Here is a 27,176-nt window from a genome sequence, read left to right on the forward strand (position 1 = left end):
CGGATCAGTGTGTGTGTGTGTGTGTCCTCGAGGAAAAACACAACAGCAGCTTCAGTACGAATGTGTAAGGAGTGTAACATTGAGTAGAGACACTGATAGGTTTGTAAAGTAAATATGCTGATGGAGTGAGCAGCCCAACAGGAGATCATTGTAGTGGTAAATGAGAGAACGCTCGTCCATTATCATGTGCTGAGAACAGTCGTTTTCATCTTCATCTCTAAAAAATCATTTATTTGTTTTAACAAAGAGAAGTCTCTGCGTCTGTCACTGACTAGCTTGAGAAACAGACAGTGATGAATTCAGATTTAGTGCAGGTAATATCTTGTGGATTTACATCAGTTACTATCAAAGTAATGATGCACATTGTAAAAGCTCTAGCACAAATATCTAAACATTCTTAAATCAAGATGTATTTACATGGGAAGGGAAATGAATGCCATTTTACGTCTTGTTTTCTGAAAAAGTATGAAAATGAAATTAGTTTATGCTCAGAACAAGAACAAATATCTGCAATTTCTTTTTTTTTCTGATGCCATTAGCAGATTTGTGACCCTGGACAACAAAACCAGTCTTAAGGGTAAATTTTAAACATGAAAGCTGAATAAATAAGCTTTCCATTGATGTATGGTTTGTTAGGACAGGACGATATTTGGCTGAGATACAACTATTTGAAAATCTGGAATATGAGGGTGCAAAAAAAATATACATATTGAGAAAATCACGTTTAAAATTGTCCAAATAAAGTTCTTAGCCATGCATATTACTAATCAAAAATTAAGTTTTATATATGTATGGCAGGAAATGTATTAAATATCTTCATGGAATGTGATCTTTACTTAATATCCTAATTAATTTTGGCATAAAAGAAAAATCAATAATTTTGACCCAAACAATGTATTGTTGGCTATTGTTACAAATATACCTGGTTTTGTGGTTCAGGGTCACATATTTGCGATTTGATTCTCCAGTAAATATGTCTTGATTTAAGAATGTTTTTTTTTTTCAATACAAAAATCCTGAAAAAGAAAACAATTTTTCACAATGTAAAGGTTCTGTCAAATACGATGGAGAATTTCGTAAAAGGGAATCAGATTTCCACATGCAAATTTTGCATTTGTTTCATGCAAATTCACTGTGTTGACTAACAGACAACTGCTTGGTTTGAATTCAGTGTGACACTTCATGCATCGCTACGCTATCGACAATAGACAACTGAAATGTTTTTGACCACAAACGTCTGTGAATGCAAGTGAAGCAACAACGCCTACACTTTCCGAAATGGAAGAAAAAGAGAGAAATTTTTGTCTCTGCACGTCAGACAGCTTCAGACAATACAGTGGACTTGCATCGTGTTCCGAACAAAAAATATTAATATAAAAACAGTGAATCCTCCAATTTTTTATTGTTATTTATTTATTTTTATTTCTGTTCCGGGGCGCTGCTCGGCGGCTGACCCAGAGCTCCACGCTAATCGTTGTTTGTTTATAGTTTTATAGTGTTTTATAGCACTGTGGATTATGGAGATAACTAGGACATGGCTAATTCTGAACGCCTTATTTACATTGTTCTCCATCAACAACTCCTTGTCTGGGCCAAGGCAAGATGTGACCTACTCCAGAGAGTAACTGATGTCTCTACAAAGACATCGCACGGAAACCTAACTTTAAAGCGAAGTAGTTGAAGAAAAGCGGTGCAAGAGGGGGTATTCAGGCCAGGCTTCGGAAGCGAGGTGCGCGATTCCTTCTTCCCATGATAACACTGTCAAATGTGCGGTTGCTTAATAATAAAATGGATGAACTGATGGCCAGGGTAAAAGTCGAGAATGCCTTTAAAATGAGTAACCTGATCTGTCTAACGGAGACATGGCTTGAAGACGAGACTGAAGTTGCGCTTCCTGGGTACATCACGATAAGAGCTGAACGGGACAAACATCAATCAAACAAATCGATCGGGGGAGGTATGTGTATCTTTGTGGACAGTAAATGGGCAACACAACTGCGCATTCATAAGAAAGAGTGCACCCCCGACTATGAGTTGCTTTCTGTATCATTTAGACCGTTCTATCTTCCAAGGGAGTTCGGACAGATTACCATCATTCTGGTTTATATACCGGGACCCAAATACGAAGAAGCTGCTGGTAGGATAAGTGGGAGTTTTAACAACGCACTCTCGCGTTCTGTGAACCAGTCTTCATACTTGGGGATTTTAATAACTGCAAACTTTCCAGACATTTACCAATGCTACAACAATATATAGACTGTCCCACATGGCTTTCGCGGACTCTGGATCAGTGTTATGGTAACATACTGACTGCTTATAAGGCAATGCCCTGCCCACCACTGGGTAAGTCAGACCATAACGTGATTCATCTGCTGCCCACATACAAAGCTAAACTCAAAGAAGAAAAGCCTACTGTAAGAGAAGAAACGCTGTGGTCTGAGATCTGTAAAGAGAGACTGAGAGACTGCTTTGATGATACGAACTGGGACATTTTCTTTGATAACAGTGTAAGCACAAATGAGTTAACAGAAACAATAACATCTTACATCATTTTAAGTGAGAATAATGTTGTACCAACAAAAACTGTTAAAATATACCCGAATAATAAGGTTTGGGTTTCACATGAAATGAAGAAATTTCTAAGTGAGAAAAGGGCTGCTTTTGCTCATGGTAATATGGTGCTCTTTAAAGACAAAAGACGAGAACTCAGAGTGATAATTAGAAAGTCCAGGCAGCAATATAGAGATAAAATGGAGAAACAGTTTGTCACTGGGGATGCTCGTAAAGCATGGAGCAGTCTAAACAACATGATGGGTAGAGAGACCCAGAAGCAACATAGCCTACCCACAAATATAGGTTCATTTGCAAATGAATTAAATCAGTTTTACAGTAGGTTTGACAAAACTTCACAGTTAGGGCTGACCAAGTGTGTAGCCATGTTTGGAATTCCATCACTCTTACAGAGGAGGAGATAGCTGGTTGTCTTGCTAGGGTAAACCTTCATAAAGCACCTGGCCCGGATGGTCTTAGAGGGAGGGCCAGAGCAGGGTGCGTTTACCAACTTAAAGGTGTTTTTACTAGACTATTTCAGATCTTGCTTGACACACACACTGTCCCACTTTCTTGGAAGAGAACCACAATCATCCCTGTGCCTAAAAACTGCAACCCTGTATCACCTAATGACTTCAGACCTATTCAACACCCTCACCATCATTCTATGTAAATGCATGGAAAAGGTTGTGTTAGGGCATTTACCAAATACCCATTTGTCTGACCAACTGCAGTTTGCTTATATGGCACAGAGAGGCACTGAGGATTCTACGGTAACTCTGCTGCATGTGATTAGTAAGCACATTCAGCATCCTGGCACTTTTGCTAGAATTTTATTCATTGATTTTAGTTCAGCTTTTAATACTGTCAGGATTTACATTTCATTAGATCAGCTATTAAAACTGGATACCAATGGGCACCTTGTGTTATGGATCAAGGACTTCTTAGGTGACCGTCCTCAAAGAGTCTCTGTATAGGGTACCATGTCTGACGAGGTTATTCTGAATACTGGAATCCCCCAAGGTTGTGTGTTATCACCTGCATTGTTTTCTATGTATATAAATGAAATGCAGATTTGTGAAAGTAATTTTAGTTTAAGTATGCCGATGACATGGCTATGGTTTGTCTAATGGTCAGAGGAAGGGGGGAGTTAGAAAGGACCTACTTTTAGCATATAGACCATGGTGGCATGGTGTGAGGAGAGTGCTCTGTCACTAAATGCTTCTAAAACCAAGGAACTTGTCAGTACTAGGGAAGGGCAACCTACATGTCAGCCAATCATAATTGGGGGCCGACATGTTGAGATTGTGAATAGTTTTAAATATCTAGGGATTATCCTAGATTGTATCTTAAATTTTATTGAGCACACAGACTATATCTACAAGAAGGCAAGCCAAAGATTGTTTCTTTTGAGGAAACTAAATAGTTTTAATGTGACTAAGGGAATCCTGAGGATGGTCTACACCAGTTTGCTGGAAAGTATTATTTCTTATAACATCACCTGTTGGTATGGGAATCTGGGGGCTAGAAGTAAAAGTAAGATCACAAAGATTATTAATATAGCCAGTAAAATCATATTAGACCCCCAGAGGCAGGGGGTGGAACTGTATACAAACCAGACACAAATAGTTCAGGACTCCAGCCATCCTCTCCAACATGAATTTGAAAAACTTCCTTCAGGCAGACTATACAGGGTACCCATAGCAACAAGAAAATCTTTTATACCATCTGCTGTTACTTTATTAAATAAATGATTTATAATCAGGTCTATGTATATCATGTAACTAATTGCTTTTGTTCGTTTGTTAATATTATTTAGTTATTTATTATTATCTATTTGTGCTTTTAGTACTATTGGCCAAATTTCGATATACTTATTTTGTGTCTTATGTGTCTGTGATCCTTGGGGAAGGATGTTCTTATATGTTCGGTGTGTCTGTTGTATTGGATTGTGAAGTCAAGTGTAATTATGGTATATGTTTTTGTGGGGCCGAAGATGAATTTCCACATGTGTGGACAATAAAAGATCCTCAGCTCATGATTATGAGAGCACAGCAGGGCCGTCTGAGACAGAAGACCGCTGGCCGTCGTCCCTCACGCTGGTAATTGGCCTCCAGTAATTAGACTTTCACTCGTATGGAGTGAAAACACAGTCTCTCTCAGTCCCTGAAGACGAAGCCTAGCCGCGTCCACTGTGCTGAGGGGTCAATGGACGGACCGCCAAGAAATGCAGAGGAGGTTTCCTGCCCGGATCCTGAGCGGGAACATTCGGGACAGAAAGCGCTGTGTTCTGTGTCTCAAATATCATTCAGATGGAACCAAATGCGGAGGAATCTGAAGGCAGGTTTTGGGAGTCAGGCTTTGGTCTGTCATTATGACTTGATTACCCACCGCTGGAGATTCGTGTCATCAACATGACATGATCTCAGGAGGCTTCTGACGGCCTCCAGACTTTCGTCAGTCGCAGCCAAACTGAAAACCACCGAGACTGTGTTCAATGAGAGAGACTAAATAATCTAATAAATATTCATTTTATAAGTTTACTCTGCAGATTCATTCATACTATTGAGACATGACTTCAAGGAGTATTTCCTTCTAAAATGAAAATTTTGTCATCGTTTACTCAAGTTCATATTGTTTCTTTCTGATGATAAAGATGAATTAGACATGTAACAGTATATGAACATTTCTTATCACAATAATAGTAACCAAAATTATCACGGTAAATCGTTTCACCAAGTTTTGTGTTTAAAATCAACAAACAATAAATTAAATTACTTTTTGTTTGCATAAACACTAAAACAAAAACATTACCAATGATGTCTGGATTTAAAATGATAACATGACTGACAACAATTTATCTAATAGCATACAAGAAATGTTCGAATAAAACTTTGAAAAAGTTTAATATGTGGTAAACCTCACATTTTCTTTTAAATAAAGAAAAGGGTTAAGTCAAAAAGATAAATGATTAATAAATGATTATATGTATTTTATCTGCTCCATGAATAATTCAAGAAACCTTATCCGAATTGTTTAAATGTGTGGAATCCACACTAGCTTGTTTTTCATCAACCGGTCAAAATTTACAGCAGGGCACGCAAATTCGGCCCATTTTCTGATCAGACAAAAACTGGACACAGGCTGAATGTAAATGTAACTCTTTGTAAATCCACTCTCTGACTCAAGGTGGTGCTTATGGAACAACAAAATTAGATTTACATGGAGTGAAGATGAAAACAAAATGCCATAGAATCTTTTCTGAAAACAATCAGAACCTTTGTACATTCATATGATTTATTCATCTATATACTGTATTCCCTTGCACTCTTTTAAAACCTCCCAGCTTGTTTTCACACAAAACAAACTACTCTGCATGTAGTGTGCATGAGAGACTAGTAAGCACCTTATGCTGCTTCATGCTGGACAGTATTTATTTATCATAGAATACGGTTTTAATGATAATTAAAATATGAAAGTGTAATACTAACCGTGGGGAATTGTATCATGATTTATCGTCAGCCCGGTAATCGTTCAATCCCCAACACAAATGAAGGAATTTTGAATAATATGCCAGTACCTCTTTTTTTCCATGCAGTTTCAGTGAATGAACTTGAATGGAAATCAACTGGCTTGTCATGCCTGTTTCCCTAAACCATAGTAACTTTGCTGTCTTACGCTCTCTTACAGACCACTTTCTGTGCGCCCACACCCAAAGCATGCACACATAAAGCCACCTCTGAAACAGCCCGCGACTACAGAATTGTTATATTTTGTGCCTTATAAAATGTCCAAATACACACAAAATTATGTCAAAATGCACGTGCACGAGGTCTTAAAGAGACAGCAGACTAAATAAACCTGCAACAGTCTATGTCATTACTGTTAATTTAGCCAGACTATTTTTCTACGTCATCTGCTGGAACGCCACTCTCTCATGAACACGCGTACGACATTTAGAGCGAGATTGCGGTTTATAAAGTTGTATATATGGGTATTTTTCTTACACAAACATATCGATTCACTTCAGGAGGCCTTTATTAACCCCCTGGAGCCGTGTGGAGCACTTTTTTATGATGGATGGATGCACTTTATTGGACTTCAAAATCTCAACAGCCATTCACTGCCATTATAAAGCTTGGAAGAGCTTTATAAAAGTTTAAATCAATATATAATCTTTATAATTTAAATCTTATTGTATTCATCTAAAATAAGAAAGTCATATACACAGGCTGGATTGAGGTTAAGAAAATCATGGGTTAATTTTAATTTTTGGTTGAACTATCCCTTTAAATCCAAAAACACAAGTTTGCGATATTGGTTTTAGGAAAAACTGAATTGTTGAACTTTGTTGCTAAAGACAAAACTTGCGACCACAGCTGGCTAATGATTAATAATGACTGTTTACTGTTGTCTTTTTGCAGCTGCTTTACAGCAGAATGAATTCGGTTTGCTTCATTAAATCACTATTTTATTGTTTATCAGCTTTGAAACAATGTTGTGTAAAGCTCTATACTGTAGATAAAAAAAGAGGTAAAGATGACTTGACCAATGATGCATTTGAGACCTGTTTTGTGAATCAATCTGGATTCAACAGAATTTACTACGCTACCCAACATTCTAAAATCTCCTTTCGTGTTCCATGGGAGGAAAAATAAATAAAATGGGGTTGAAAATGACATGATTAAATAAGACTTTTTTTTTTTTTTTTTTTTTTTTTACCACTCCTTCAGCATGTCCCTTGGAGACTCTCTATCTGATTCTTTCAGTCGATGGGAATCCCGCTGAGTCTGTGCGGGAGTGAACCGAACACAAATCTCAGCTGATGTTTGGGGTTTAAATCAGTCAGTTAAACGTGAGCTCGCCTTGTTGTGGCCTTTTCGCAATGCAACTGCTCTTATTTTAGCTTATCTAAATGTAGCGATGATGGAAGACGACCAAACAAATGACCCTCGGGACGAGTCGAGAATGGGGGGAAGCCCCTTCATAAGACGTCATACGAGCGGTGAGGAGGACGGATAGTCTGTGGAGTGGCAGCTGGGAAACGGGCCGGTCCGATGTTCTCTGCTCATCCTGTGGGAGTCCAATGAAGAGCAAAGCAGAGATGCCAGCTTTGCTTCTCCCAGTACACAAACTGGCCCGAGAGAACGCCTTTCATCAGTTTTCCAGACCTGGTGCTTCAGTACTCAGCATGAGACATTTAAAGGCTCAAGGGAAAACAAGTCTAATTTCACACATCCATATTCCCAGCAAATGTAAAATCCAAATTTCCTGTGATTAGCATATACGTGTATGTCATAATGGTTGAGTCTGCATGCTGATAAACTCAAATCAGACAGTAATATGGCACTGTGAGCATTTATGATGTTTGAAGTTTTACATTCAAGCTCAGCTGTGAAGCTCTTCAGACGTGGCTTTTGTGACGTTTATTGAGAAAAAGCGCTTTAATGTTTTGCTGACCTTTCAGACTCCTGTAATCCTGCCTTTGTATTATGGTACTGACAGCTATAGTCATCCTTAGAAATAAATTTCATATGCAAGGCACGTGCATATACTGACATGACTATGATGAGCATGTTCAGTTTGATATGTATAGGAGGCATGAAATCAAAAAGATCAGTGTGATGAAATAAAAAAAGCCAGGCAAGGTTAGTTCAGGACCAGCTGTATGGTTCCATTAAAATATACAGTTGAAGTCAAAACTTTACATTCACCTTTCAGAATCTGCAAAATGTTAATTATTTTAACAAATTAAGAGGGATCATACAAAATGCATGTTATTGTTTATTTAGTACTGACCTGAATAAGATATTTCACATAAAAAATGTTTACATATAGTCCACAAGATAAAATAATAGTTGAATTTATAAAAATGACCCTGTTCAAAAGTTTACATACACTTGATTCGTAATACGGTGTTGCTACCTGAATGATCCAAAGCTGTTTTTTTTTTTTTTTTTTTTTTAGTGATAGTTGTTCATGAGTCCCTTGTTTGTTAAACTGCCTACTGTTCCCTCAGGTCCCACAAATTATTTGGTTTCCCAGCATTTTTGTGTGTTTGAACCCTTTCCAACTATGACTGACAAACGCCCACTGATTCTCCAGGAGGAAAAATCATGCATTAAGAGCCGGGGCGTGAAAACTTTTTGAATTTGAAGATCAAGGTAAATTTAACTTAATTGGTCTTCTGGAAAACATGTAAGTATCTTCTGTAGCTTCTGAAGGGCAGTACTAAATAAGAAAAAATATGATATTTAGGCAAAACAAGAAAAATGTACTCATCTTCATTCTGTTCAAAAGTTTTCACGCCCCCCGGCTCTTACTGCATGGCTTTTCCTTCTGGAGCATCAGTGAGCGTTTGAACCGTTTGAATGTAATGTCCTCAGTGTGAAAAGATGGATCTCAAAATCATACAGTCATTCTTGGAAAGGGTTCAAATACACAAAAATGCTGGAAAACCAAAGAATTTGTGGGACCTGAAGGATTTTTCTGAAGAACAGCAGGCAGTTTGACTATTCAGGCAAAACAAGGGACTCATGAACAACTATCACTAAACAAAACAAAACACAGCTTTGGATCGTTCAGGTAACAACACAGTATTAAGAATCACTATTTATTTGAACGGGGTCATTTTTATAAATTAAATTATTATTTTCTCTTGTGGACTATATATAAACATATTTTATGTGAAATATCTTATTGAGGTCAGTACTAAATAAACAATTACATGCATTTTGTATGATCCCTCTTATTTTGGTAAAATAATTAACATTTTGTAGATTCTGTAAGGTATATGTAAAGTTTTGACTTCACCTGTAACATTTATGTTATTTTTAAAAATAGAAGTTGAAAAACGGAAGCCTGTTTATGGGACACACAATTCAAGGATGAAATGTCCAAATTTTGAGAAATGAACTAAAATTTGCCAGAAATTCTGCTTTGGGATCATTTATGATGTTTGCAGTTTCATGTTCATAGAAGATATGAAACTCTTCAGCTCTTCAAACATGTTTTCTTGAGGTTTTATTGGGAAATAGAAGTGCTGTAATGTTTTGATGACCTTCCAGACTCTTGTAATCCTGCCATTGATGGCTTGAACATCATAAGCAAGTCTGCTGCCCTTCTCTGAGCTATAAATCATAAGTTAGGACAGGAATTAATGTGAAATTCCTGAGGCGCTCCTGTGAAAGCGCTGCAAATGAGATGAAGCTCATGTCCTGCCAGTGTGTGTGGGAAAAACAGAGTGGCAGGAGAGTCAGATGGGTCGCTGGGCTCCCAGATGCACGTCCTGCTCCAGTCCGCCGCGTTCTGCTCACTCTGCTCGGAAGAACGCGAGGGTTTTCCGAGGGAAGGCTGGATGCGATTAAATGGACGGTGGTGTTTCTGAAGCTGACAGCTGTGTATACATCCATTATACACAAACAATTCAGACCTGAACGTCAAATGCAGCAAGTAGCTTCTCAAAACTGTTTTGAAGACATTCCTACAAAAACGCAGCTGAAGAGCGAAGGCATGTAATTCCATGCAGAAATATTTACGTGCAGCTTGTGCATACAGAGACGCAGAAACACAACATCCTACTGATACCGTGATGTTTATGTGTTCAGATTCACACGCACCGCACACAGCAGGGTTACGACATTGAAACTAAAACCAGAAAGAAACCATTTTAATATCGCAAATAAAATGCAAAACTGGTATTTTTAAATATTTCATGTCAGTTAACATTCATTCTTAGCTACTTGTCAAGGCAAACTGTAAAAAATGCATGAATTGGGGCACAATGTACTTTTTATTAATATGAAGCATTTTTCCGTATTGTTTTGTTGTTGTTGTTTTTTACTGTATTTTGAATTTTGCACTGCATTGCATTGTGTTTTAGGATTAACTGAAATGTCCATTAAATTAATGGATAAATTAGCAGTAACCTGGTTACTGGGGACACTTAATTTCTGGTAATATTGTCAACTTGATTGCAAAGACACTATTTGAAGAGAACTGATCTGAGCTGGATGATGACATCACTGAATAAATGATAAACTGACTTTGAACTGACATATACTGATGTGAGTGAAAGTGAAGTGCCATACGGCCAAGTATGGTGACCCATACTCGGAATTCGTGCTCTGCATTTAACCCATCCAAAGTGCACACGCACAGCAGTGAACACACACCTGGAGCAGCGGGCAGACATTTATGCTGCAGCGCCCGGGGAGCAGTTGGGGGTCCGGTGCTTTGATCAAGGGCACCTCAGTCGTGGTATTGAGGGTGGAGAGAGGGCTGTACATACACTCCCCCCATCTACAATCCTAGCCGGACCTGAGACTCAAACCCGCAACCTTTGAGTTACGAGTCCGACTCTCTAACCATTTGGCCACGACTTCCCCGTGATAAGGGCATGATAAGCATGTTTGTGAATCAATTCAGTTTGATATTCATTGGGGGCATAAAAAAAAATGTCATCGTGATATATATTAAAACAAACAAACAAAAAAAAAACAGGCATGATTAGTTCAGGACAGGATGTAATATATTCCCTTAAAATTTAATCAATTCATAATTCATGATATTAGAGAAATAAAAAATAAAAATAATAAAGAGGTAATTGCAACTTTTTTATCTCACAATTCAGATTTTGTTGAAAAATTTTGAAAAAAATTGAGAACTACAAGATAAACAGAACAGTGAGATATAAACAGATATACAATTACAATTGGACGGAAAAAAAGTCAGAACTGTGAGATAAAAAGTTGTAATTACATTTTGTATTTAGTGGCAGAAAAAAACTAAACAAAAATGTGAAAAAAAGTCTGAATTCTGAGTTCATATCTTGCAATTTTTCCTCCAAATTGCAAGAAACAGAGTCTGAATTGTGAGATTTAAACTGATATAAAATTTTGTTTTTGTCATGGAATAAAGTTATTTCCATTTCTTTATTATAAACCCTCTTATATGTCATTGACCCATCTAATAACCTCTCAGTACATCAGATAAAACCAGATGTGGAAATACAGCCAGGGAACCATTTTCAGTGGCATTCATTAATAGTCATGGTTCAGAATAACTCTCAAAAACTCATATTAATGTATAGATTCCATGCCAGAGATCTATTCTGATCAGTGTGTTTACTTTAAACAGCTATTATTAGTTCATTGTGCCTCTGCACCTGTTAATAAACAGCTGGCAGTGTTTGCTGAGTGAGTTCAGAAATAGCTTTCCCATGAGTTTAGGGTTTAAATAAAGGCTCGAGCAGAAACGCCCGGCTGCTGGAACGACCTAGTCATGGGAACATTTTTAAACTGTCTGTATGAATTTAATAGCGTGAAGAAAAAATATCAAGAACGTGTAAATATCTATTTCGATCCGTTTGTATAAGCAGAACTGCCCTACTGGGATTTGATGCTATATATATGCGTCAGAACGGCAAGGTCACAGACTTCACCAGTCTTAAAGGTGAAAGGTTAAACCTCAAACGTCAAAACATGATCAACGGGGAAAGTTTTTATGTCCGTCAGAGAATTAGAAGACAAAAACAGTGACATGCAGGGAAATCATGAACCAAACCCACATCCATTCAGATAAGAAACCGATAAACACACTAGAATCATGCACAGCATACGAAAACAAGCAAACGTGGCATTTGTGGTGTTTCAGAGACATCATTCAATGATACGAAATGAGATGTAACAGTTGGTCCATGTTTGTCCTTTTCCAGCATCATGTTTTTCCTCATAATGGCTCAGTAACTTATTGTTGTGGTTGTGTATTAGTGGAGTGAATGGTTCGGTCATCTGCTGTAAGAATAAGTTTCCATGCTTCCCGAGAAAGGGAGTGTATTTACTCTGAGCTGACGGAGATATGCTGGCGAGACGAGCGTCGCGAGGCGTCTTGGGTGGGCAGGTCTGCCCAGATTCAAGACAGAGCAGATAACACGTGGAAATTGACAGATTTGATGCCAGATCTTCCTTTTAATGGGCGAGCAAGCTTTTAAAGCGTGCCACGCCGAGTCGCGTATTTATGCTTTTATGGAAGATCAGAATAAAAAATGGTTGTGCATAACCACAAAAGATATGATAAAACAAATACACTAACAATGCTGTGGCCGGAGTCTGAAAATAAACCCTGAACGACTGCGTTCAGAGAGCTCCTATAGACACATCTGGATGAACTTTGAAAAATAATTACATGTCTAGCTAACCATAAACAAAGCTTATTGCTGAGAATGATTAAGGAATATAATGTCTGAAGATTAGTTATCCTCTCATCGTATTCTTTTCTGGCAACCTAAGAAGTAATACTTTAATAGTTTTTATTTGATGTGGTGAATGATGGCAGTCTAGGCCCATATCAGATCATCATTAATGTTTGCTGAGTCCCCAAGTAAAGATAATTCAAAGACATTATACTATTGTGGTAGACAAGCAAAGCTTTGAATAGACATGAACAAAAAACATGATATTAAATGAAGTATTAAATATTTTTTTTTTAATTACATTAGAATAAAGTAAGAAAAAATATCAAATTAATAAAATAAATTAAAATAAAAAAAACATAAGAGAATAAAAATAAAATATATTAATATAACTAAAATAAAACAGAAACATAACTAAAAACAGACAATAAAATAAATTAACTACATTAAAAACGTAAAAAATAAAAATACATTTCCATGACTGTAAATATTATATTAAATTTGAAATAAAAAATGTATAATTGAAATAAAATTAATACATTTCAGTTTTAGTCATTCATTTTTTGAGATACATTACATAAAACTACTAAACTTTAAATGCTACTAGATAGTAAATCACACCGTGCTGAGAAATGTAATACAACACACACACACACACACACACACACACATACATACACATATATATATATATATATATATATATATATATATATATATATATATATATATATATATATATGGCAGAATTACTAACTAACAAAACTGAATAAGTAATAAATAAACTAACATAGAAAAAGTAATAAGATCAAAAATACACAAAAAATGACTAGATATAATAAAATAAAGATAATAGAGAAAATAATGATAAAATAAAAAAGTCAAATGATAATACAAATGAATAGGCAAAAAACTCAAATAAAAAATTCTCATCTATAATAAACATGTCTGGTATTTTCCAGCAGACAGTAAACTGAGAACGTGTAGAAGCCAGTTGATCTTCCTGAAGCTTAAGATTTTGGAAATGTGTGTGTCATGTCCATGTGTGAAGCACATCATGTGTCTGTCTGACACTATTCTTCTAGTGTACACCAGCTATCCTACGACACACTTACAGGTCCAGTTTCTTCTAGCTGATATGTCTGTATCTGTATCCCCTCTATTCCAGGAGTAATGCTTGTTTATGTGTGTTTTCTGCAGCAGCTGCATCTGCGTCCTCCTGTCAACCACTTTCTCAAGGATCTCAGATCCGGCTGTGGTGTTTGCATGCACCTGAACAGCGTTACTCTCCTCAAGCCCTTTCTCATCAACATCAGCAGCTCGTTTCTGATGCTGTTCCACAATAGCGTCTGTCAAAGCGAGCGGCTGTTTCATACGTGACACGTTACAGCGGATCCTTTTCCCTGACCTTTCATCACACAGCTAGGATTCTCCATCACTCTTGAACATCTATGAGTTTTCAAGCAAACACTCCATCTGCATCCAGAAGCCTCTGGAGCACAAATCATCTCCGGCTGAATCTCGTCTACCTGATGAACACTCGGCGTCTCCAGATCAACGTGCTGGAATGTTCCACCTGTTTATCCTGTGTTCTCTTACTATAAACCACTCCCGACGAATGGTTTTCTTCTATGGACAACAAAGCTAAATATTGTACACTGTGTATATGTGTTTAGATGACTGTCAAGCTCTTTATGATCAGTGGAAAGAGGCAGCTTTTTATAAGCAAAACTTCTTTCACCTTGTGCTTCTACATTTTATTTGTGACACACAGATGTCCTATAGAAATACACAACCTGAGTCTCATGGAAAAGGCTGTATGTTATGTTTGCTTCACCTAGTGCTGAAGCCATGTGTGAAATCTCTCTGACACTCAGTGACGCGAGAGCTTTAACCCTTCGAGCCGCTGTACAAGCTGAGAGAGGAGGATATGCTGGATTTTTATCTAGTCTCATGTTAACAATTAAGAAAAAGAGGAATGTGAGATATGCAAACAAAAACAGCGATGGAGAAAGCAGAAGATTTCTAACTGGTGTTGGGTCACTGAACTGGTGTAGTTATAAGCCTCCTGACGCCAAAGAGCTGAAACAAAACCACTCTTTCAGCTCAGAGGCTGCAAGATCTGCTGATGGAAACCACACAATACAAAAATAATATAAAATCCCCAATGGATCTCTCCAGTGAATGGGTGCCATCAGAATGAGAGTCCAAAAAGCTTGATAAAAAAAACATCGCAATAATCCACAAAAAATCCACACTACTCCATTCCATCAATATTTTAACTAAAATATGAGTCCATAATCCATAATAACGCTTTCATCTACTGAAAACGTCTATCTCGTGTTGTTTCTCACATCTAAATCCACCCACACATTTGTTTAGAGCTGTTTTGGCTTGTAAACGGTGCTTGCATATTTCTCTCCTGATTAAGACCAGACCACTTTTAATACTGGAGGATGCATGGATTATGGATTCTTATTTTGGCTAAAATTGTCTTAATGATGGATTTGTTTCTTATAAACACTCAAGATGTTAACTGATGGACTGGAGTGGTGTGGATTATTGTGGTGTTTTCATCAGCTGTTTGGACTCTCATTCTGACGGCACCCATTCACTGCAGAGGATCCTTGGTGAGCAAGTGATGCGATGCAACATTTCTCCAAATCTGATGAAGAAACAAACTCATCTACATATTGGACGTCCTGAAGGTGAGCATCTTTTCAGCAGATTTTCATTTCTGGGTGAACTGTATCTTGAACTGGAGGGACAGTCGTGGCCTAATGGATAGAGAGTTGGACTTGTAACCTGAAGGTCGTGGGTTTGAGTCTCAGGTATGGCAAGGATTGTAGGTGGGGGAGTGAATAACCAACACTCTCTCCACCCTCAATACCACGACTGAGGTGAGACCCTTGAGCAAGGCACCGAACCCCCAACTGCTCCCTGGGCGCCACAGCATTGGCTGCTCCAGGTGTATGTTCACTACTGAGTGTACACTTGGATGGGTTAAATGCAGAGCACAAATTCCAAGTATGGGTCACCATATTTGGCCACACACCACTTCCCTTTCCCTTCCCTGTAAAATAAAAAAGAGGCTGGCTGTTTTTTGGTTGATGTGATGCTATTACCATTAATCAGCTCTTGTTCTAGCCATAGGCATGTGAACAACACAGTTTTTTAGCCAAGAAGCCTAATAGCTGCTGTGATTGCTCTAATATTTACGATAAGCGTCACGATAAGAGTGTTCACATGATTTCTGTCATCAGATTCACATCAGCGCTGTCAGTACTGACACATACCAACAGCAACAGCAGCTCGAGGAGGAGCTGCCCGTTCACAGAGACTCCATAGGACTCACATGCCAGGCTCCATTATGCACTACGACTGCTTGTTTTGACTTAGAAAATGAGACTCTGAATAACCGGTAGGAAATGAAGCGGGACTCTGCCAGCGCTCAGGCCGTCATTGTCTGAGATAATCAGCGTAATCAGAATTCAACATGATTAGCTTTCATGTTTATGTATTCAGCGCTCGGCCTGTCTGATCGATTCCACGAGCGTTTTATTGCATTAAATGACAGAGATAACAAGCTGTCATCATAGATTTTGTTTTATCAAGCTCTGGCTTAATGGCTTTATGAAAGAGAGTCAGATCTGAGCTGTAATATAGTGATATTTCGATCTGAAAGTCTGCGGAAAGCATCCCAAAAATGCAGTGACTTTAAGACCTACTGACGTTTGAGATCGTTTGGAAAGTTTGCTGTGATATCATCAGATAAGTGCTGGTTCCCATGTGATAAGAGCTACTGAATTATTTTCTTCTCCAAAGCGCTCTGATGGCAGTGGCTGTTTTCCAGGATCAGCCAGGAAACACAACGAAATCGATCGATTTTCACAAAATGCATATTTTAAGTGATGTGATTGCTCATTTTGATCATCTTTCCCCATTTGGCAGCATGTTTATCATGTTTACTTTCTTTAAACTCTACAACGAGATTAAACTCTGAATGATATTCATAAACTATTTTTTAAAACAGTCTCAGTACTACTAGCTGAAACACGTCTGTCATGCACTGGAAAAAATCTTACCTGTTCTGACTGGGTTTAACCCATAATAATGAGTTTTGCTGGTATAAATCAATGTTTAGCTGAGTGATTTTAAATAATGCATGAATTAGATAAACATTGCCACTGGAGAAACACTATTTTAACATCATCGTTTCAGTCAATGATTTCTGTAGTTCACAACCATTCATTTTGCCATATTTTAAGTTTCAGAAAGTTTGCATTACCAAAAAATGACCATCCTGTCATCATGTACTGATGCTAATGCTGTTCCAAACCTGTGTGACTTCTGCCTCCTGCGGAACATAAATGAAGACATTTCAATGTTTTTATTCATTCAAGTCCTGGGATGTTTTGGACCCCACTGACTTTCATTGTTTGATCAAAAACAGTTTAACATTTGCAAAGAGCTGCAGCAAATGATCCGTAAAATATAAAAACTGAATCTCTAATGCTTGTGTCCTCGATGATCACCTGGAGTTGTTCTCTCTGAAGCGGCACTGACGTCTGACATACTCAGAAAGCGCTGTAACAGAACAGTTGTTCAATTATCTGCCGTGTCGCTGTTAAAGTGCTCAGCCACGACTGTGGCACAAAGGAACAGCAGGAAATCTCATCTGAGCCACTCAAGCATGAGCCGTCACCTGTTGCCACAACAGATATTAATCCAGCGGTCAGCGACAGATAGAATCTCACCGCAATTAAACGAGCCTTCAAACTATTTAAGTCCCCTCGAATACATCTGACCTTATAAATATCAGATCATACATCTAGCACTTCAAATGTAAAGTGATTGTTCTCACACACAGATCACACTGATACACATAAACAGACTAATATGGACACAGTTCTCCAAGAGATCACCAGCTCTTTATCTCCAAATAAAAGTTTGAAATTATGTGATGTATTTACATTTGAGTTTCAATAAATGACCATCCCTACAGTATAAATTCTGGGTATCTCTTGTTCTTTGAAACCATAATAATGGGGAAGACTGCTGACTTGGCAATGGTCCAGAAGACGAACACTGACGCCCTCCACAAAGAGGGTAAGTCACAGAGGGTCATTACTGAAAGGTGTGGCTGCTTACAGAGTGCTGTATCAAAGCATATTAAATGCAAAGTTGACTGGAAGGAAGACTTTGGGTAGGAAAATGTGCACAAGCAACAGCTATGACCGCAAGCTTGAGAATACCGTCAAGCAAAGCTGATTCAAACAGTTGTGAGAGCTTCACAAGGAGTGAACTGAAGCTGGAGTCAGTGCATCAAGAGTCTCCACGCTCAGACGTCTTCAGGAAAAGGGCTACCAAGCCACTTCTGAACCAGAGACAACGTCAGAATTTTAGACTTTAGAGCACTTCATGCTTCCTTCTGCTGACAAGCTTTATGGAGATGCTGATTTCATTTTCCAGCAGGACTTGGCACCTGCCCACACTGCCAAAGGTACCAAACACTGGTTCAATGACCATGGTGTTACTGTGCTTGATTGGCCAGCAAACTCGCCTGACCTGAACCCCATAGAGAATATATGGGGTATTGTCAAGAGGAAGATGAGAGACACCAGACCCAACAATGCAGATGACCTGAAGGCCGCTATCAAAGCAACCTGGGCTTCCATTACACCTGAGCAGTGCCACAGGCTGATTGCCTCCATGCCACGCCGCATTGATGCAGTAATTCATGCAAAAGGAGGCCCAACCAAGTATTGAGTGCATAGAAATGAACATACTTTTCAGAAGCCTGACATTTCTGTTTAAAATATCCTTTTTTTATTGATCTTATGTAATATTCTAACTTTCTGAGACACTGAATTTGGGGTTTTCATTATCTGTAAGCCATAATCATCAAAATTTCAAGAAATAAAGGCTTGAAATATTTCACACTATGTGTAATGAATCTATATAATATATGGGTTTCACTTTCTGAAATGAGTGACAAAAAATATTGACCTTTTTCACGATATTCCAATTTTTTGAGATGTACCTGTACATTCTACTAATGTTACACACTATTAACGTTGGGTGGCTGTAATACATCTCTAAACAGTTTCGTTAGACTTTGTTATTTTTTAAATTACTTTATTACTACAAGCAACCTAACTGAGACAGCTGTTTGGCTCTTTATTTACAATCGAGCTCATTCTCCGGAGAACAATACACTGACTAAAGGGAACTACAACTTTGTTTAAAAAAATAAATTAATTTAAAAAATTCAATTTTAGAGTGCGTTAAAACGATTCTTTATATGTTATAAGAGTTATATATCAAAAACCGATATTACTTACCTCATACTGACACAGCAGCAGCTTCTTCTGTTGTCTGACTGCAAGTCACTTGTCGTCCGTTAAAATTTGAACGTTAAAAAAAATAACCCAACGTTTTAGAAATGAACCCAACATTGTGACCCAATACGTGTAACCCATCGGTTGGGTTAAAAAAAATAACCCATCGTTTTTTGCTGTGTATGAAGGCATTTACCCAATTAATCCCCATATTAGATTTCAGCTGAATCGACTGCACATGTTCACACTTCATGACCACCGAACACAAACTATGAAAGCCACTTACGGGAATATGCATGATAAACAGGAAAACATGACTTGTTTATGCAAATGCAATTAGTAAACTAATGCGGTAAAGTGAAGTGATTGAGAACATCTGCAGCCTTTCAGAGCCTAAAGGGTTCAAAGCAGATGACGGATACAGTTCAAATACAGACGGGCTATCCCATCATCCTCTGAACACACCGAAAAACACAGAATCACCGTCATATTCCCATATCAGAAGAGCCACTTACAGTAAAAGGACTTGATCGAGCTGTGAGGAGCTCCATCTGCTCTCGCGAGGCTCATCTCTAGCATTCTTTATCGTGAAGTACGCCGGCTATCATATGCAAACAGACTGATGTTGTTTATAGTGCATTCTCTTATCAAAATATTTACAGCGTGTTTGAGGGCAGAATTTGACTGTAAGCAGATGTTTCATCTACTCACCGCTCACCTAAGCAGACGACTTCAACACACAGATCCTGTAACATCAGCAAGCCATGCGCTCTCCACACAAACACACACAGCCAATGCTCTTCATGTGAATTTGCATCTCATTTTATAAGAGAGTTACTGGCAATGATTTAAAGAAGGTGACGTAAGGAAATCTGGACAGAAGGAAGATAATTAACCCATTTTTACTATGCAAATCTTCACTTATGCAAATGTTTCTTGTTCACAATATGTGTGAGGTGCCCTGTTTTGTGTCGGACAGGCTGATCACTAATTTGATTCCATAAAATCAAAATGATTTCTTTGTGTCTTAACTCATCCTCACTTCAGTTAGTATTCGAGGAATCATAGATATGCAAATTAGGCCCAGCCTCCATCCAATCAGAGCAGCTCAGACCTGCTCCACTTTCACTCGGTTAACAATAGTAAGCAACAGGAACCAATACCTGCCAATAGGGTCAGAAAAATAATCTTGCTTTCCCCTTGAATTAAGATTACGTTTAAGACCCCAATGTTGTTTTAAGCAAAAACTAAGAAAATGTTTTTTTAGAAAACAAGACTTAATATCTTAAGCCATTTTGCTTCTCAATTAAAAGTATCTTTATTTAAGAATGTTTAGATATTTATACTAGAAAACAAGACCAAAATACCAAGTAAAAAAAAATGTTTTTGCTGCGCAATCGACTGGATCATCAGACGCGTGACGAGGAGCGTGTAGATGAAATGAGACGTGCTTTACTCGCTGAATTGTTAAATACTCTCAGGTATTTTTCTTCAAGGTGAAATGATTTCAGATGAGCACAATCCTTCTTAATCCCCAGCATAAACCGGCTCTGAACCAGACCTTTGGGTCAGATCTACTGAAACTACAACATTATGTGCAGTAGCAGAATAAGCATCTCATGTACACGTTCCCTTTGACACCCCATTATTCATAAAATACTTCAATCTTACAGTGCTTATTAATTGGAAAGATACTCTACATGATATTGATTTATAATCAGGATTGTAATCCTGAAACGTACTGTGATAGTCATACCTGAGAAATTAATGATCAACAGTAGTGTTCGTGATCGTCATGGTCCAGATCTCAGATCAGTCTCAGAAGTAGATGATCATGTTGTCTATGTAGTGCTCTTAAATGGTGCTCAACACGTGTCCTGGAGGAGCTGCGGTCGAATCACCTGAGCTTCCTCCTCCTCATCATCCTCTGAGAGCTTCAGATGTGTGCATCTGTGGAGAAACCAACATATACATTAAAGGACTCATTATGCACAAACCCGTATGAGCAAACCTTACTGGGTTTCTGGCAAACGATGTCTTTACAAACACAACAAAAACTGATGCTTGATTTGCACAGCAGAGGAATGTGCTGTGCATAATGAGTTTTGATACGGGGCTGTAAAACACACTGACAGAACCTCACACGACACCGATTCATGTTGATACACTGCCGTTTGAGGAACCAGATGTTTTCCTGTAGTTGATGTTGATCATGGTTTGCTAGTGTGGTTGGAAACAGAACAACATCTCCAGCCCAAAGCCCACGGGCAAACAGGACCATTCAAAATTAGATTTCAGAAATATGCAGGCTTGATTTACCAATGAAAATAGCAAGGCTCTAAATGAATAAACCGTAGCATGAAACTCACGGTTTGGATCTTGCTGACGACTAACTCCCATCATGCTGTGTACAGTATCTGCTGCTGCCTGATTCTCTGAGCGTCTGCATTCACACACAGATAAAACCAAACGTCAGAGCGGCAGACGGAAGCGCTCAAGTAACATCTCCAGAAAAATGACTTGCACACTTTATTTGATATGGTGGTGCATCTAGAAAAGTTGCAAGAGTACAAAAGGTTTCATGTACTCCCATATTTACATCGATGCATGTAAAAATATACACTGCAATAAAATTAGTATCAGTCAAAAACAGATCCATCAAGTACCACTAATTTTTAACATACCATGAACTACCCTTTTATCAGAAAAACTGTAAACTACAACAACAATAATAAATACTCCTACAAAACCTAAAAAAATAATAGGCCTTCGCTTCTCAATTCAAACTCGTTTTATCAAAGTAACCCATTAGAGCATGTGAGATACACAAAGCGATATCTACATCCTAAAATAACTCCAGCGTAGAATTTCCTCTTCAGTTCTACTCCAGCATTCGCTCACAGAATCAAGGGAACTGGAGACAAAACATCATTGTTGCTTCAACTAGTAGGAATTTTTGGGCAGAAACTCAGAAAGACGAACCCCAGAGGATCTGAAGGCCACTGGAGACCCACAAAACACACAAACAAACACACAAACGCACTGGAGCGTCACACGCCACGACCCAGCGCTCACCAATTCTGAGAAAAACACGTCCCGCGGGTCACAGGCTCCACCCGGTTTGAACGACCTCGTGTTGGTAGGGCCCTAGATTTCCAGGATGGCGAAAACACAGACAGAATCACGGGATCCAGTCATAAAAAAATGGAATTTACTGTTTAACACGGGAATGTCACGGAATTCGCCGGAAAAATACTATTTAAATCCTGCACGTTCTGCGTGTTTCTGACTGAAGCCATCATGATGCTTGGTGTTTTTAGCCTTTGCCTCGTCAAAATATGAGTACATGAACATAATTTCTAGAACTGCTCGGAGAGTCATTTTAGGAGCATTTTACCTATACAATACATATACAAACAGAAACCTAAAGGTCTTCACAGCAACTCGTCAAAATAAAAGTTTGGTTTAACTTGAGGAAACTGTGAAAGAAATATCTTACTTAAAGCTGCAGTCCGTAACTTTTGGTGCTCTAGCGGATAATAAACAGAACTGCGTGCGTCTTGCGGAAGAACATTGTAGCCGGAACTACTTCTCTCTGTTTTTGTCTATGACGAATCACGCAGGTACTGGGCTACTCCGCAGATTGTAGATTACTTGTTACTGTTATTTAAAAGTAATTTCTTACCTTACAATATTACTGAATTGTAATGTTACATGACTCCTTTATTACTTTTTAGTTACTTTCACCAAAATAACTACAGAAGTAGAACATCAACATTCTAAAATGGCAAAATGTACTTTTACATGGTGTAGCATAACGACTGTGCGCTATCCAGGCATCTCGCGAATGTACATCTTCTGCCATCTTCACCCATTAGCTGCTTTTCCACTGGCCAGTGCGAGCCGGACGGGGCTAATAGCCTCGGACCTCAAGCACAGATGCCGAAACCATGCTGCGTTTCCACTGTCGGGCCAGTAGCCTCGCGGCGCTCCTGTAAAACCCACCCTAAACTGGACTACGTCACACAATACAAAGTTCCACCAGCGTGAGGGAGATGAATGAAATAAATCGCTAAACAAATATATCAGAATATGTAGTTGTTTAGTCTTTATTTACAAACTTGGACACCACACGCGGCTATTGACTGACCACGAACAGGAAATAGAACTTGTGGAATTTTTTATTTGTTAATGTCTCGCCGTCTTGCTGTTTTTTATTTTTCTTTGAACAATTAAATTTTGTGCTACAAGTGTGTTGTAACGCAAGCGTTACTGAACATGTACCGAGTAAAAATGTATTAGTAATGCCTTACACTACTGCGTTACAGCAAAAAGTAATCAGTTACAGTAATGCTTTACTTTTGTAACGCATTACTCCCAACACTGTTCAGGACAAGCCAAAAACACAGTTTGGAAAATGGATTCATGGTGTACTCGCTTATTATATCCATTTTGTACATTTTGAACACAAAAAAAAAAGTTACGGACTGCAGCTTTAATGTGATGTACAACTAATGGCAAAATTATTATTAAAACATTATTTTTAAGGAATATTTACCAAAAAAAAAAAAAAAATGTAAATGCATAACAATATTTCTGAAAAAAAAAGAGAACTAAATAAAATACATTGTTTTTTTTTTGTTTTTTTTTATAAAATAAATTTAGAGATGCCTTTGATTAATACAATATAATGAAACCATTTAAATGGATCCAGAAAATGAATGGAAAACTGAATTTGGTAAAATAAAAAAAATAATTTGACAAAAAACAAAATGTATTTCATAGGGCCTTAAATTAATTTTTTTTGTTAAACTTTTAATAAATTGCGGTTCAATTTTGTATGTTTCATTATTTCAATTAATTAGACATGCTTTTTAATTTAATTTAAATGATTTTTTTAATTTAACCATTAAATCGGAGTCTAGCAAAATTTCAATGAAAAAATAAAAAAAATAGAATCTAGAAAAAATTTAACAGAAAAAACTGAATTTGGAAGAAAAAAAAAAGACGGAATTTGGAGAAAAAATAGAAAGGATTTCATAGCGTCCCGTTTTAAACAACTTGTCTGATCCTCCAACTTCAGCCACACACAATGGCCATCAACATGATTACATCACACTGCGGTGTATTACATACAGCAATACCAAAATACATCACAAAACAATATACGCTTCATCCCATGACCATAACGGCAACAAATGATCAACAGTTAATGCATTATGAGGAAGCATGAATTACCAATGGACAATAGTACATGCATTAATGAATATTAGTCTAGATGAATAAATACTGCAACAACAAAAAAATATTTTGATCAAATATTTTAATACCTGCTGATGAAAAGTAGCATACCATGATCAGAATCTATCTTAACCCTCATTGCCAGAAATATTATGAAACGTTGCTTACAAATGTAAGTCATACAGTGATCCTCCATCTCTTGCTGATTGAAGCCAAATGCTTTGAAATGGTACATTTATCAAGAAAAAGTTAGTTTTGGAAAAATTATGTTGAAATTAACCTGACATCATTGTACATTTATGGACCATGAATCAACTTAAAAACAGCAGACGGCAATGAAGCACATTTGTCTCATTCATAATAAACCGAGTGTGTGCATTAGAAAGCTCATGGTGAAGAACTACAAACTACTCAAAGAAAAACTATTGTATTTAGAGCTGTTTTGAGATATGAGTGATAAATAAGCATATGGATAACTGTTGAGAATATGCTTTATCCATTTCACTTTTAGATGTCTGGAGCACTCTGTCATCTCAAGTCACATATATTATGTGTGAAGTATTACTAGTTGTGATTGTAACAGAACCTTTAGACAAAATTACCAAAAAAAAATTGATGTTTTATGTTGAGCATCATATTTGGTCCATCAGGCTTTTACGGCTCATATAGTCTAATATAGTTAGAATATGGAGGAAAAACAGGTCAATTGTATTTTGAGACTCAAACGAAGCAAAAATATGGCATTCTGTGCAGATGCTGATATTTATATGATGAAATTCTGATGCTTGTAATGTAAATCAATGTGATCTTTCTAACAGTACAGCAGATACTTACATAAAATGATATCAAATCAGGCCTCACTCGACATATCTCTAATATGTCTCAGTTAGATGAGATTTAAATGATTAAAACGTATAGGGCTATGCAATCGAATGATGATTGAGAGATGAACAAATAAACGTTCCTCAAAAGATGCAAGATGTTTTGGCTTGGGAATATCATTCCTCCACTGAGGAGCAGTGAAAGTAAAGCTTCTGGAAACAAACGTTCCTCAAAAGATCAGATTTGAGACTCACCGATTTAAAAAAAAAAAAAAAAAAACCATTTATGGAGAATCTAGTAAAGCGTAGCTGCTTCAGTCCAGCAAGCGTTCCTCTGGAAGTATTACTGAAGTTATTCTTATGTTTACTTTGTAAAAATTTGTAAAGATGTGAGAGCAAAGAGACACGTGAAGCACGAGCTGAAGGTGGATGTTTGTACAATTATACTAAAAGACCTTTGACTCTAAACTATCAATCAGACGACTAGTAGAACAGGTGAAACAGGTTTTAACAGCAAAGATTGACCATTTAGAGCCTCAGACATTTGGGTTTCAAATACGATGCAGTGGCTATAGGGTATTGACAAATACAGTATAAATCCTGATAATCTCTCTATATTTCTATCATCTGATAAATATTCTTCAGTGTAGTCTATTTTCCAGCAAACGTCATGATCCAGTTCCCTGTGACTTCACGTGAATCATTCTGTGAAATACCTCAAGCAGTGGTTATGAAACAGTTCCGAAATATTCATTTTGATGCATTTTTAATCTTGGAAAAGGTTGGACAAAACACAAGTTCTCCTGAAATCAAAAGCACGGTTATAATGTACGTAATCAATGCATTTCAGAACAGCTCCTTGAGAACAGAAGTTAAGATCCGAGTCTGTCTGCCATTGATTACAGCAATTCCCTAAAGATGTATAATGATGCATGCTTAGGGAAGCAATCAGACTCTGATTTGGACTAAAGCGGATGGATGTGTGGAGCATCAAGTAGGAATTGCCAGAAACTATACAAATACCGGGGCTTATGTCATCACATACTTCATATGAATCACAGCTGCAGAGAAAAAAAGAAATCAAATCAAGCAAATGGAACAAGCTTATCATTTTAAAATGCAAGTTATTTTTAGAAAAAGTGACATAAACAAAGCGCTGGCGAAGGCCAGGAATAGAAGAGCTATTTCTGCCGTTTCTCTTGGATGGATGTCATGGACTCTGATGCTGGTGCTATGCATGCCGGAGAATGGATTTGGTTTTTCGTCCTCACTTTGGAGGGAAAGCGTTAGCACTCATTCTATTTACATTGTTGTTTTGTGACTCATCAACTGTGTTTGGATCAGACAAATATTTAAAAACTCTTTAAGACGCTCGGTCTGTTACTATGAATGGTCAATGAGCTGATTGAACTGGATCTGATCAATACACATTTCGGTGTCTGTTTGACAGAAATACACCAGGATAACATTCTAACTGCAGCTCCTTTTTTGTTTTACATCGGAAAAATGCATGAAACTCATAAGAATGTATATCTGGCACATCGCCATGACACTCATGCTATTGTTGATATAATCAAACAAACAGTAGGGCTTCTGTATATGGAATTGTCCAGCTTAGGACTGATGATTTATGATAAAGTTTTATTTGTTCTGTGTTTCTCGTTGGATTCACTCACATAACCTGGCAATTATTGAGATTGACAGGTTATCCTGTTTCACCTGGTTCACCTTTGCAATAACACCGTACAGTAACAAAATCCTCTTGATTATTTAGTCTAATACATATGAGAAATATTGACATCATATCTCATAATACCAAAAATTTCTCAAAAAGTAAAGCCAAAAAACGCGAACTAAATGAATGTCTGAAAGACAAAGTCTGTCAATTAAATGAAAAGCATCTGTAATGACAGAACAGGATTTCAGATCATAAAATGAGCGTCTATAATAACCATATACACCACATGTAAATACGAGTGTCCATGATAACATAAAGGAAAAACACGTGCCAAGAAATTTACTATTTTTATG

At 37.6% G+C, this 27,176-nt stretch overlaps 1 protein-coding gene across 1 annotated transcript in view; it reads right to left on the reverse strand.

The window, feature by feature from the left end:
- The window catches only part of myocd (myocardin), a 105,834-nt gene extending 84,317 nt beyond the window's left edge, over positions 1–21,517 (reverse strand). Inside the window, exons 1-2 of the mRNA XM_079397483.1 lie at positions 21,453–21,517; positions 20,840–21,033 (exon numbers count right to left, since the gene is read on the reverse strand). The gene's annotated coding sequence lies outside the window, so the exon portion shown is untranslated. The remainder of the gene's footprint in view (positions 1–20,839; positions 21,034–21,452) is intronic.
- Positions 21,518–27,176: the final 5,659 nt, after the last annotated feature.

The sequence above is a fragment of the Barbus barbus genome (genome assembly GCF_936440315.1).
Source record: "Barbus barbus genome assembly, chromosome: 38".
Lineage (NCBI taxonomy): Eukaryota > Metazoa > Chordata > Actinopteri > Cypriniformes > Cyprinidae > Barbus > Barbus barbus.